Source organism: Lepisma saccharinum, chromosome 25 (assembly GCF_977018435.1).
Source record: "Lepisma saccharinum chromosome 25, izLepSacc3.1, whole genome shotgun sequence".
NCBI lineage: Eukaryota > Metazoa > Arthropoda > Insecta > Zygentoma > Lepismatidae > Lepisma > Lepisma saccharinum.
In genome coordinates, this window is record NC_139253.1 from 10,398,447 (window position 1) to 10,413,420 (window position 14,974).

Consider the following 14,974-nt stretch of genomic DNA (forward strand, 5'->3'; position numbering starts at 1 on the left):
GATCATTGACTGAAATTTTCCTGTAAACTACTTACGTTGCAAGGGTGTAGTACAGTGACATTTTAATCCAGACTGAATGAAAACGATGAGCAAACTACGAGGGATGATCGAAAAAAAAGGTTACAAAGCCTATTATGGCTTATGTGTTAGACATAGCTGGAAGATCAACACACCTGATGATGGAGGGCACTCAACACTAGTCCTCGATGTAATCACCTTTTTTGTTCAAGCACTTGTCACAACGGTACATGAGGTTTTCCATACCGGCTGCACAGAAATCCGCGTCAGGTTCTCGTAGCCACCGTGAGGCAGCTCTTTTGTGACATGTCCTTCCCGGACGTATGAACAGTCTGCTGAAGTACATCATCCCGCCTGATAGATATGAATCTGGGAATAGAAGTTAGGAGATTAATGGAAGTTCATGTGATAATTTTTGTGCTGCTGTTACTATGATTTTTAGTGCATTTCGTTATGATGTAAAATGTTGTTCTTAATTGCATAATCAAGATAAATATATTCTGAACCTAGATGTTAACACGTAAGTCCTGAGTTTGTTAATTTACTGCAAATCTTAATGTTTTCCCGTGCCCTGGGAGGTATCACGTGTATACCGATATACAGTCTCATGTTACTCATGCTCAATTTGTATTGAGATAAATCTATTCTTATGGATATTAATATGCTATAGTTGAACCTGGCACGACCGTGTCAATAATTTGGCGGACAGAACGTGGGGCCACGAACACATTGTGCATTAGCTACGTTAATCTTTGGTAACGTGTTTTAGATTTGCAGTTGACTCAGAACTTTTGATGTGCAACAATGGAAAAGAAAATATTAAGAAGTGGAACCAAAGCTTCATGTGTTGATGAAAGCACAGTTCATGTGTTTTGCTGTGAGACTACATCAAGGCTTGATGATACGTTTGTTTGCACTGAGTGTCACAATACTTTTCATTTGAATTGTGCAAAGTTAAAGTCACCAAAGGAAAGTAATTCTCCTGGTGAATTAGCATGTCTCGCATGCAAAGAAAAACTTGCAGTTCCTGTTGTTCCTGTTACTGCTGATTTGCTTGCGTCATTGCAGCGAATGCTGGAGGCAAATTCCAGCAACCTGGAAACTAGAATCGAGAAAAAAATGGCCGAAAATTCTAGTAATCTAGAACTTAGAATCCAGGAAAGGATTACCGAAAATTCTAGTAATCTAGAACTTAGAATCCAGGAAAGGATTACCGAAAATTCTAGTAATCTAGAACTTAGAATCCAGGAAAGGATTACGGAAAATGCTAATAATCTAGAATCTAGAATGCGGGAACATTCTGATAGCTTGGAGGCTAAGTTACACGAGAACTCTAGGAGCTTAGAGGATAAACTCCAGGAAAATATGAATATATTGGAGCACAGTTTACAACTAAAACTAGAAGAAAGTAGTAGAAGTCTTGAGTGCCGGCTAGAAGCAAGGATGGAGGAGAAACTGTCCCATAGTTGTTCACAACTCGCTGCTTCCAATTCAGAGATGGGACGGAGGATCGAACAACTGACTCTGCAAATGTCTGAGGGACAGCAGAAATTGAAGGAAAGCCTTGAAATTGAGATGATGAGCTTACGTCAAGCATGTCAGTCAAATTCTCAGCAGCTGGAATCTAAACTCGATGAAACAGTTGTTCTGTTGAGGGAAGAAGCTGAGCAGACCAAGGAGGAGTTCCGAAAGGAAATCAGTGAAACGCAGAGCGGTTTCAGAGAAGAAATGTCCAGAGAGTTGGACAACCAGGTGACCAATATGGCATACCAGCTGAGAGAAAACCTGAATTTGCGAGTTGAAGAGACTGTGGCGGAAAAACTTAAAGGCACAGAGGGTCCTAGAGAGAATGCTGAAGAGTGGAAAAATGATATGGAATCCAAACAAGGGAAGCTTTCTTCAGACATGCGTAATCTTTGTGACGAAGTGGCTCAAATTTCAACCACTTTAAGCAAGTTGCCACTCTCCGGTGAACCAGAGTTACCGCGGGTGGACCAGCTGGGCGCGCCCTTTCGAAGGTTACTGTCTCCTAGTCGTTCTGAGGTCTCTTCGGGGCAACGAAACCGTACACATGTAAAGAAAAGACGCCACAGAGAGATCGTTTCCAGTTCTTCAGGCAGCGAGTCGACTTTATCGGAAAAGAGAAAAGAAAGAAAATCTCGAATCAATGCTACGCGTGGTGGGATGACTCCCCGGATGGCTGACCTGAATTCCATGCGGAAATTCGACGGAAATATTATAGCCACTTCGGCTGAGATTTATCTCAAAGAATTAGATACCAACCTTGAGATCCTTCAGATCCCGCATAGATACAGGCTGGAGATTATTCCTCGTTTGCTAACGGGCATGGCTTATCATTGGTTCTACTCTCATAAGAATGATTTCCACACATATTCAGATTTCCGTAGGGCGTTTAAGAGGCGTTTTGCGTCTTCAGAGGCAAAAGAAAGGGAGTTGGCATCTGTTAGGGCCAAACGGTACAATAAAAACAATGACAATAGTTTGGAAGAATATGTTTGGTCTGTATACTCTGCTTACAGAAACCTGAGTAGCCACTACACAGAGCATGAGGTGGTAAACCTCATAATCGGCCAATTGCCTTATAGAGTGAAGCAATTGTGTATGGCCCACGCACCCGTAACTGTTGATTTGCTTGCAGATTTTGTTAAGAGATACGAGCAAGCGGAAGAGCAGGATGCTTGGCGAACTGCGTGGAGGAAGGAGAATCCTACTCACCAGAACAACAGAGATATTCCAGGCAACTCGGCAAACAGAAACCCGAGGGTTCGTATGGTCCAGAGGCAGAATAATTACCGTGAAAATCGCCCTGCAGGTCCATATAGAAACGGCAATCGTTATCGTCAACAAAGCCAAAATAGGCAGAGACGTGAGTATGCTGCTCCCAGATACGAACCTTGTGAGAGACCACGAAATGAGAACCGTGTATCTTCACCGGAGCACAGTGAACCTTTGAGGGAAGGTCGTAGCTCTCCACGATTCCAAACGGCGAGCAGTGGCTTACAAACAGATGCTGCAGTGTCGTACCCTAGTAACGAGCAGCAACAGAGCGTCGAGCTGACCAGAAATTTTTGCTGGGAGAATGGAGCAAATCTCGACCAGGTGCGGGATTTTACCCCACGCCTGGCATAGAAACGTCCCCTTCTGATGTCGGGCGGTCTCGGATAGAACTGGGGCCTGCAGAAAATATTTCCCAGTCTGTAAATAATGAACTGAAGCTGGTGTTTGTTATTAATCATGAAGAGAGTGAGTTTCTTTACAATTTGTGTCAGGCTAGTCAGTCTAAAAACTTTGGAAGAGCGCCTGAGTTCAAGGCACGTGTTGCAAATGTTGATATAACTTGTATAGTGGACACTGCAGCTGAAATATCTGTTCTGAGTCTCGAGATTTGGAAGAAAATAAAGCAAAATTTGCCAGGGGCCATGTTACAAGCTACTCCAGAGGTACGACTTATTGATTTCGCTGGAAAAAGTCGAACTCGAGTTGTGGGAAAGCGCAGAATCGTGCTGGAAATTGCTGAGAACACCATACCTTTAGAAATTTTTGTTGTGAAGGATTTGCCTTCAGACTTATTATTGGGTTATTCGTTCCTGCAGAAATATGAAGCAGAGATCAATCTCAAGCATAAGAAGTTGTATCTAATGGTGGATGGAGAACCAATTGAGCAAAAGCTAGACGATGATGATTCCGTTGATAAGCAAATGAGCGTCCGGAGGATTGAAGCTAGCTACGATAAATGGGCTACACCGCTAGAGGATATAAGGGAGAAGATTGACTCCAGTGAATTATTGGCTAAGGAACAAAGAGCCGAATTGTTCGAGATATTTATTGCCCATAGTAAGGTGTTTTCAGAGAGGCCTGGCACTGCCAAGAACTTAGTTTGTGATATTCATTTGTCCAGTACCGTTCCAGTGAGTCAAAAACCGTACCCGATTCCAGTGGCAAAAAGAGCAAAACTGGAGGCTGAACTGCAAAAATGGAAAGATTGGGAAATAATTGTGCCTTGTAACTCTCCGTACTTGAACCCGCTCATTGTTGTGGACAAACCGGATGGTTCTGTACGTCCGTGTGTAGATTTTCGGTTGTTGAACAAGTTTGTTATTGTTCCTAGAAGTTCTGTTGAACCAATAGACGAAGCACTCCAGAAATTTAAAGGTGCCAAGTACTTCACTAGTTTTGATTTGGTATCCGGGTATCTGCAGATTCCTGTAAAGCAAGAATGCCAGTCATACACTGCATTTTCTTATAAAGGAAGACAGTGGATGTTTACAAAAATGCCTTTCGGAATAGCTAACGCAGTTTCAGTTTTTGTTTCGGCTATGCATTCTATATTTGGGCCCGAAACTGATTCATTTCTGACCCAGTATATCGACGACTTATTACTGTTCGATTGTGATTTGCAGAAACATTTCCGGCACATTAATTATGTTTTGACCAGACTAGAAGAAGTTGGAATGACGGTGAAGTTGAAGAAATGTGACTTAGTTAAGTCGGAAATATTATATTTAGGCCATATTGTTTCTGGGGATTCCATCCGAACTGATCCTAAGAAGAACGACGCCATTTTAAATTTTCCTAGACCTAGAAATAGAAAAGACGTTAGGAAATTTTTGGGACTTGCCGGTTGGAGGAGAAAGTACATTGAAAATTTTGCAGTGAAAGTGCAACCACTTACTTATCTTTTGTCCAAAGATGTGAAATTTCAATGGACAGAAGTAGAAAATGAAGCTTTCGAATTGACGAAACTTGATTTGGTTAGTGCACCTGCGCTATCGCAACCAGATTTTACTAAAGAATTTTGTCTACAGTCAGATGCATGTGGAAAAGGGCTTGGTTGCGTTTTGTTCCAGACAGATGGACATGATATTTTCGTTATCCAATATGCTAGCCGAAAGTTACGTAACAATGAACTTCATTTTTCTGTTCATGAACTTGAGTGCCTTGCTATATTATTTGGAATAGAACGCTTTGCAGTCTATCTTAAGGGGCGAAAATTTAAAATTTATACTGATCATAAAGGACTACAGTGGCTGCAAAATAGCAAAAATTGGAATAGTCGATTGACCCGTTGGTCTTTGAAAATCCAATCATATCAGTTCGAAATAGTGTATGTTAGTGGAAAGGAAAACATTATTCCTGATACGTTATCTAGATATCCTGTGAAGGCAGATACTGAGAGCAAGCTGGAGTCTGATTGTCTGCATTACCACATAAATTTTCTCTGGGAAGAAGATGAAGATGAAGAAGTGAGTGATTGGAAAGAAGCCCAGGCTAAAGATTCTTTTTGCAGTGAAATGATTGCTAAACTTCAGCAGCCTACTGAAAACGAAGATGCAGGCATGACCAGGTTACGGAAGTCCTTTAAACTTCATCATGGATTGCTGTTTAGAAGTTACAGTGGGGAGGCTCCACAGTACAAGTTGTGTGTTCCGAATTCCAGACGTCCCGAGCTGCTGAAAAAAATTCATGATGACGGCGGTCATTTTGGTGTGGGAAAGTGTTATAGGCAATTGCAATCCCGATATTATTGGAAAAAAATGAAACCTGATATTTCTAACTATATCCGTGATTGCCTGATTTGTGCAAAAGTGAAGCCTGACAAGTTAGGTATCACTAAGGAAAAGCTGCACATTAGTGGAAAGGAACCTCATGAGATGCTTTCCATTGACCTTATTGGAAAGTTACCGCCTTCTTCAGGGTACTATTATATTCTCAGCCTTATAGATGTTTTCTCCAGGTTCGTCACAGTTTATCCTGTGCGGAAGGCTAGTACCGTTGAGATAATTCGCTTAATGAAGGAGAGATATTTCGCCCATTATCCAGTTGTTAAACTAATTTTGTCGGATAGAGGATCCCAGTTCACTTCCCGGTCATGGCAGAGTTTCATCGAATCCATGGGAATGAAACATGTGTGTACGACGCCCTACCACCCTCAAGGAAACTTAGTAGAGAGAGCAAACCAAGAGATAACTCGTTTACTTAGGGTTTATTGCCAGCACGATCACCAGATTTGGTCCAAGCATCTTTATGAAGTTGCCTGGTTAATTAACAATTCTCTTTCTGAAGTTACAGGATATTCACCCATTGAATTGTTTTTCCACCATTCAGTTCCACCACAAGTGCTGAGAGATTTTCCATGGCCTGTGTCAGAAGACGGTGAGAAAGACTGGCAGAGTAAGGTTGTTCAAGTGCAGTTAAAGGAACGATATTCTGTGCAGAGGCGGAAACTGAAGCAGAAGTGCCATGCTTTGCAGTTGAAAGAGGATGACCTGGTACTGCTAAGAAGTCATCGTCCAAGTTCAGCTGTTAACCGAACCATTTCCAAGTTGTTTTATTTGTGGACAGGACCGTTCATTGCTACCCAAGTGAAATTCAACACGGCAGTGTTATTGGACACAAAAACTCGTAAGGAAGTGTGCAAGGTAAATTTCGACAATCTGAAGATTTTTAATTGTTCTCCAGACATGAGGAAAATACTTTTAGAAGGTTGAATCCAAAATTTCCTAGACTGTGAGTGCTTCCACGAGTCGTCGTCGATTTTGTTTCTCAATGGAGGGGGCGATTGACATGTCCTTCCCGGACGTATGAACAGTCTGCTGAAGTACATCATCCCGCCTGATAGATATGAATCTGGGAATAGAAGTTAGGAGATTAATGGAAGTTCATGTGATAATTTTTGTGCTGCTGTTACTATGATTTTTAGTGCATTTCGTTATGATGTAAAATGTTGTTCTTAATTGCATAATCAAGATAAATATATTCTGAACCTAGATGTTAACACGTAAGTCCTGAGTTTGTTAATTTACTGCAAATCTTAATGTTTTCCCGTGCCCTGGGAGGTATCACGTGTATACCGATATACAGTCTCATGTTACTCATGCTCAATTTGTATTGAGATAAATCTATTCTTATGGATATTAATATGCTATAGTTGAACCTGGCACGACCGTGTCATTTGACATCATCACATGTCAGATAATGGTAGCCAGCCAACCAAATGGTAGTCCCAGCTCAGCTGATATTGAGCGTAATGTTCTTCTTCTGTCCTCACAAATACACTCATCCACAAGAGCACAGTTCACGTGAGTGGTTGAGGTACTGATCCTACCTTTGTGTCCAGGGTTGTCATTAACAATACTGGTCAGTCCTTGGAAGGCACGACACCACTTCGCTACATGTTGCCTTGAAATTGTCCCCTCCCCATACACCTCCACAATCTGCCTATGAATGTCAGCAGGTGTAGTGTTTTTGGCCCACAGGAACTGCACCACTGCCCTCACTTCTACTCTTGACCAATTTTCTAGACGATACACCATTTTAAATGTCCGCTTCTCGGGTATACATGGTCAGAATCCGAAGTCCTCAAACTCGCGACAAGACAGACATGTTATTAATTTACACATAAATTTTCGTTACGTTACAGTGAATATAACAAAAGTTATATGCTTTGTAACCTTTTTTCTGATCATCCCTCGTATATTTACTTTAAAAATTTTGCTTTAGACAGACGGAGATTGTGAAATCTCCGTGCCGCTTTGGTTTGAAAGCTCATATAAAGATAGCACAATTTGGAAAGATTACACAAATATGATTGATTTGCTTTTCTGCCACTTTTAGCTAATCGCGAAGATGAGGATGAGTGGTGATATGATGAAATTGATGAAGGGACACTCGCAAAGAACATCCATGCCCAGTCGGGAACTTAATTAGAGGAGGAAGAACGGTCAGAATATGAAGAAGCTTCGTTCATGAATGTACGTGTAAGACAAACTGACAATTGATTACGAACGAAACAGATAAGATTTAGTGAATCGAAAGACCTTGGTGCTGGGTTAGAGATATTCTCTTGGATTATCCATTTATCTTTCCATGTGACTTAATACGATCTCGCAATCACCTAGAAATACAACTTATTACCTTATCTCACCACAGGTTGTTGGGAAATGGCCCATAATTACCTTCCCTTACATTTACATACATTCTGCGACAGATATGTTAATGCAAACGAAACCTAATGTTTGAGGTTCTATCCGATTCGCTGGATTGTGCTCCAATGGCGAATCCAACTCGGCAATTACGTCATCTAGCCAAAGTTTCAGGGAACGAACGCTCTTCATAAGTCAAGCGTTTCACATACTTGGGAGTAACATTCTCTATGACTGGAAATTGGACGCAACATATACAGACAAGAAAAAGCAAAGCAAAGCTCGCAATAGACCAAGTGATACGTACCATAAGTAAAGTACCTCAAATGCCGTTCTCGGTGATTCAGAGTTTGTACAAGTCAATAGTAACAGGAACCATGAACTATGGGGTTGAATTGTGGGGGGCAAGAGGAGGAGCATAGTCGCAAGCATCCTAACAGAATTCTATAAAAAGTGATGTGTGTGTAAGTAGAAGCACTGCCAATTGGGGAGTACTTAAAGAATTAGGTCTAAACAGAGAGACAGTACAAGCTCGGATGAGAGCTTTAAAGTATTGGCTTCAGCTGGCAAGGGAGGGTAACACGAAACTGAAGGGTCATTGTCTGATAATGCAAGTAAGAGAAGAAAATACACAGAACTGGGCGAGGGAAATAAAAAAACATGTACTCTATTGGGATGGGGTGGGTGTGGGAAACGGGAGGTAGGGTAGATACATCAGTAGAAAACCAAATCAGAGAGAGAATGCTGGACATAGACAGACAAAAAATACTAGCCGACTGCCAGACGAAGACTTCACTAAGGAACCAACTGAAATCAAGGGAATGGGGCAAAGCAAGATACATACATTTAATAGGCAAAGAAGAAAGGAGAGGGTTAGCATGGTTCAGACTGGGGGGTTTGAAACAAGTAAAAATGAAGCAGGGAAACGATATGCTCTTTGTGCGGGGAGGGAGACACGGACGAGCATCTGCTATCTGCCTGCCCCTCTAGACAAGTGGGTTAAGAACGTAACAGGGAAGTAAATAATGGAAGTGGTAGAAGGTAGAAGAGAAATCATAAGTGAGATAGTGCAACGAGTGGGGAGATATTTGTGGGAAGTGAGAGAACGACGAGGAAAGGCGATAGCGGATACCGATGAAGGCGAAGAAACCGCACAATATAACCTTAGCTTATAATACGTGGACTGTGAAACCAGCATTGTTCAATATATATATATATATATATATATATATATATATATATATATATATATATATGTGTGTGTGTTTGTTTTTGTTTCATATTTTCAAACATTTGTCAAAAGAATAACCAATGTGAATCAACATGTAGTGCGTACAGCCATCGGCTCGCACATAGAAGTTCAAATATATCAAATATATATTCATAACATAGAAACACCGAATGTTTATTTTACTGAGAATGTCTAAACTATGGACACCAGAAGACCTTCCGTATTTCGAATCGTAACAAAGCGTAAGTCTGTACATTTTCTGCAAGCTACAATCTGACAAAGGGTCGTTCACTTATTCTACCAGCCAGTTTCTCTTCTGAGGCATGTCAAATATGCAGAATCAAGTATAAAGACACTTCCTGGAGTTCTCCTCACAGGTAAACAGGTTGTAATTTTGCTAAGATATAGGAAGTCAAAACTTGAATCAGCGTGGAGGAAGTCTCCACTGGTAGAGGAATAGAGGAGAAAGGCAGAAGGATCACTCTTTGGATTGGCTTGGAAAAGTGAACAGCGCTCTTCGGTTTTGTCTTCGAACGAAGTCAGGGTTACTGACTTAGCTTGAAATGCAAGCCTTCAGTACATGCTTACACTTCGTTCTAGAACTTCATCATCATCACACTTCACGTTAGACAGGTAATTAGCCTACCCTTACCATGTGTGATTCAGGTTCGATGGTATTAAAATCCAAGTGTTGGTTGTTTGCCATTTCTAGTTCTTGGTTAGTGTATCTTATTACTTTATTACCTCTAGCTCCTTACCATGGAGCTCACATTGAGCAGCTAGTTGCTCTACCATCAAGCATGAATGATTGAGTGAGCTACATCCCCAGTAAGCCCTCATACCTAATGGTATGATGCGGAATGACGACCCTTTGGAATTCTCTATACAGGAGCTTTCATGTCGAAACTTTACTGCATTCACAAGACGCGAGGATGAGCGTGTCTAACTCAAAATGAACGTTATATTTCAGTTTGCGAAGCCAAACTCTAGAATTTGTCATATTCGTACTCCATTGATAATGACCTTTCCATCTTTGCTTGTAGAGAAAGTTGTATTTTAAGTTACTCTACGGCTTGTCGTTTTAACCAGACCCATTGACTTCCACTACTACATTCACAGGAGAGGCTTCAAGAAGATACTTGAAGCTGAACTGCCGCCGTAACGAACCTCGACTCCAGCTGGAACTCAGTTTGAAAAGACATCTGACAAACTTTTCCAGGGAATTTGTTTCTGTTTTTTCACCCAAAAGAGGGAGGGGGTGTGGCTTCCTTTAATTCTCGTCTTACGTTTCTCACAACCCCTGAGGGGAACTTTAAACGATGTGATTAGTTTTATATATTCATTTCTCTCCCTCCAAAGGATCTTAGAATTTAATTAGGAGTCGTTGCTGGGTTCTCGGAACTCTATTCGAAGTCGCTGGGAATGAATGTTCCTTGTGTGTGTGTGTGTGTGTGTGTGTGTATGTGTGTGTGTGTTTGTGTGTGTGTATGTGTGTCTTGGAATATTTTGTTGACATTCACAAGTCACATTCAACAGTGTCTGTTCAATAGTTTGACGCATCGGGATTTGTCGTCAAATGTATCTTCAGTTGCCATGGATACAGAAACTAAATTAGTGGGCTGGAAAAATTATAGGGATTTTGCAAATAGACAATAATGAAGACACACTCTTTTGTCTCTTTTCCCTCGTTTACTGTACATCTCTCTCTCAATATCTGTCTTTTTTTCTTTATAAGAGATGGGAAACATTGGAATCGGCAATACAGCGTATAGGGCCTCCCCGATGGCGCAGTGGTAGCGTCGTCGCCTTGTAATCAAGAGGTCCCGGGTTCGATACTCGGTGGTTCGGATCCCACTTTAAACTGTAGGTCCAGTACCGATTAGCCTTACTGTGCATAAAGTGGACTTAAAACTCAATCAATCAATAAAGCTTGCATTCTACCTGAACGAACGTTTGGTAGAAATAGTGTTTTTTAAGCAATCATCCAGAATGGCTGGAAACTACCTAGGTATATACTGTTCCCGGAATATGCCGAGCAAGGCCGCGCACAGCGGCAGAGAAGGAGAAATCGAGTGGGCAGACCGAAGCAGTACAAACTGCTGCGAAGGCTGGTAGCTGCAGTCGCTTTTCGCCCCTCCACGCAATCCCGTTCCCTCTGTGTTCATTGGTCGAGCCCTCTCGCGCCACTACTTGCACAGATACTTTGCTCGCTACAGAGATAGAGTAAGGTGGGGCAAGACTGCGCAGTTTGAGTTCATAATTTTATATTCAAGCTATGAAACTACAGACACACATGAAAAATGCAATACACATTGCACTATCTTTTGGTGACTCACAGTAAATTTCCGAAAGCTGAATGAGCAATATTTCTGCATGAAACAATTACAAAACCGTGACCATGCAAATGCACAGTCTTACCCGCACCGCGGGGTAAGACTGCGATCAAGTTGGGGTAAGAATGCGCACTTTCTACACAGTCACATTTGTATAAAAAGAAACACAAATCACCTAAAAAGTTCTATCATATGGGATACATTTCTCGTGGCATTCTCACAGTAGGCACAGTGAATCCCGTCCTTCACTTAGGAATCGCTAACACAAATCACAAATAAAGGTTCCTCTTTCATACGAGGTGCAATTTTCATGCCACCACTCGTCACATGTGGAACACTGGATCCAATCCTCTACTGGTGGATCGCTGTACTTCTCATTACAACCTGGGCAATTGTACTCTTCCTTCTGGCGTTTTCTGCTTGCTACATTGCTTCAACAATGATGTTCCGTTTCTGTTTCCCCTGAACTTTCTTCTTACTCTTCTCAGCCAAGGAGGCTTCCAAGTTGACTTTGAATGGAGATCCAGTTAACACCTGAGACTGCCTTCCCTTTCGTCGGCGGTGCTGAATATGCTCTGCACGTGGAAGTGGTGATATCTGGTTAACGGAAATGTGCCCGTATGATCCAGTATTGTTAACCCCACTTGTTGAAGGCTGCTCAAATGGAGTTGGAGCTGATACATTTGTCACAGTAGAGGGAAGAAACTCGTCCTCAGTGAAGATGTCTTGATTGAATGGGCATAATTCAGTCACTTCAAAGCCCTTCATGGCATTCCCAACTGTAGCTGCCTTCCCATATTCCTTTGTAAAAATGGATGCCACTTGGAAAACTGTGATTGGGCGACCCGGATGGTTACTCATCCACTTATCACACTCAGATGAATGAAACGACTTCAGTGGACCAAAAAATGATCTAATGGCTGGGCCTTGCAAGCCACACACTTGTGGGGTAAAATTGTGCACGTGCGCAGTCTTGCCCCGTGCTGCTTTCCTGAACAAATCACGTGATGCTGCCCAGCCATTGCACAAAGCAATGGAAACTAATACACAGGTGGGCTCGGCATTAACACAGCTTCTTCTATCCATGAAAATCGTAATATTGTACACATTCACATTGACGTAGTACTCAAAACACGAAGTACCAAAATAAATAGCAAACACCCTCAAAATCTTTTCACTTACCTCTCTCAGCACAACGAATTTCAAACGTATCTTCACCACTGTCCACAGCTAGCTACCATCTTGGACGAAGTAACGGTGGCGCAGTGGTGCCAACTGTGTGTGATTTTCACCTCGAAAACCCGGTGCGCAGTCTTACCCGCCGCGCAGTCTTACCCCACTTTACTCTACCCGGGACAGAGTGCAGATATTTTGTGGCATCTTCGTTACCAAAAGAACAGCGATTGCCTTCCACGCGAGAGACCCTGGTTCGATTCCCAGGGTGGCTGATGTAAGGTCGGAATATAGCGGCTCACCCAGCCTCAAATAAATGGATACCTGAGAGTAAAGGTGGTCGGGGAGTGGCGATGATGTGCGGAGATCGAAAATGTTTGGACTCCAACCTCCACATCCTCCCTTGTATGTATGTATACCTTCATGGAACGGTGCAAATGTGCAGGGAGAACACATAAGAAACGGTTACCAAGACACCCTGTGTGTTTGGGGGGGGGGGAGGGGGATGTTGAAAAGATCACTTCGAAATCATGTTATACAATTTCAAGAGGTTCATAAATGTCTTTAAAGGAACCACGAAGGCGAAGATATTACTTCTGTCGGTTTACGCATTACTAATAAAACAAAGCAAGATGAAGTTCACTCTTGACTATTTGGTTTCCGTCACATGCACAGCTGTTATGTGGCTGTTGATTTTTGTCACCATAGCAACGGGAAAATTCCAAATATTAAATTATTTATACAGCGACAATGAATAGTGCAAAACAAATTAACGTTGAGCAAAGGTAATTACAATACAAATTTTTAAACTTTTAATAGAAAGTGAATATTTTAGCATATATCAATTATTTTAATAAATATATAATCATATTGTGAGTACCCACGGGACGGTCGCAGTGTGTGTGTATATACACACATATACATATAACATGGGAATTTCACTGCGTAGCGACATAAATTCCGACATGAATTCCATTCGTTAGCATGAACGGATCCGTAATTCGCCAATACAAGGTATCCGCTCCCACCGCTGAAATACTGCATTTGTTGACAGACAAATCCGCAGCAACTGCTGCTGAAACCCGTTGGCCGTGGCCGTCTGCTGCGTTAATGCGCCCAATGCATTGTACGTGATAAATGCACGCGCTCAATGACTCCGCCGTAATACTCGTGGCGCTGGCGATGCCTCATCCGGAATGAAGCCAATTGGAGCGGCGTCCAGTCAATCATCTGCAGAATACAAGATCCACTCGCGCTGAAACTGTAATAGGCCCTGCCGTATGGTGTTGGAATCCTGCGGAAACAACTTCCTGATTTCCTCAGCTGAATGGCACTCTTGTGTCGCTTATGAAAGCACCGTGCGGTCAGAATCAAAGTTATCCTACTCAGAGCCCTGTGTAGCCCATTCGAAGCAACGGATTGCGGTTAAAACGTGATAAGGAGGCTGGGGAAATCAAGGGGATGCGATTGCTGACGAAAAAAATAGTTTAAATTTTCACCACCAGGTGGAAATGTGGCGTTGAAAAAGTGGGACATGAAAAACTTAACTTTTAGTTTATTAAGTATAACTGGGTTCAATATACGCGCCGTGAACGTGAATGGCCTGTTGATTCAGCAACAGGATGTTCTTCACTGTGCATCAGATTTTAGCGCTACATTTCCGCCTGGTGGTGAAAATTTGAGTATTTTATGTAGCACGCTACGGCAAGTAAACTCCCTTTGTTTGAATTCCTTGTGGGCTTACTGGGCTGCTTCTGTTTCTCTGGCACTATCCCATTGAAGTGTGTACATCGAGTGATCCCTTGGAGTGTATATTTCAAGTATTCATCTTCCCGATTAACCGAAGGAGTAGAAAAAGAACGGAAGATGGTTCAAGAAATACAAGTACAAGATTAATTGGTTGCATTAGGTTATTATGAGTTGCTTTTCTGCCAGTTTTGGCAAATTACGACGATGAGGGTGAGTGATGTGATGAAATTGATGAAAGGACATTCACAGAGAATACCCGTTCACAGGCCGGGATTCGAACCCGAGACCCATGGCGTGGTAGCGCGATACGCTAACCACTCCTCCATGGTCAGGAAAAAATGGTATATGCACACACCGGTATCATAATATAGATGCTCGAAGATGCTTAGTGGATCATATCGAGATTACGCGCCTTGACCGCAGCTCCAACTTGCCTGATAGCAGTCTGTTTTTACGCCAGTGAAGATGACTGTTTTCCTAAAGCAACTCTCAACACTGTAAGGCTTGTCGCTTAAGCGTGTTCCTCC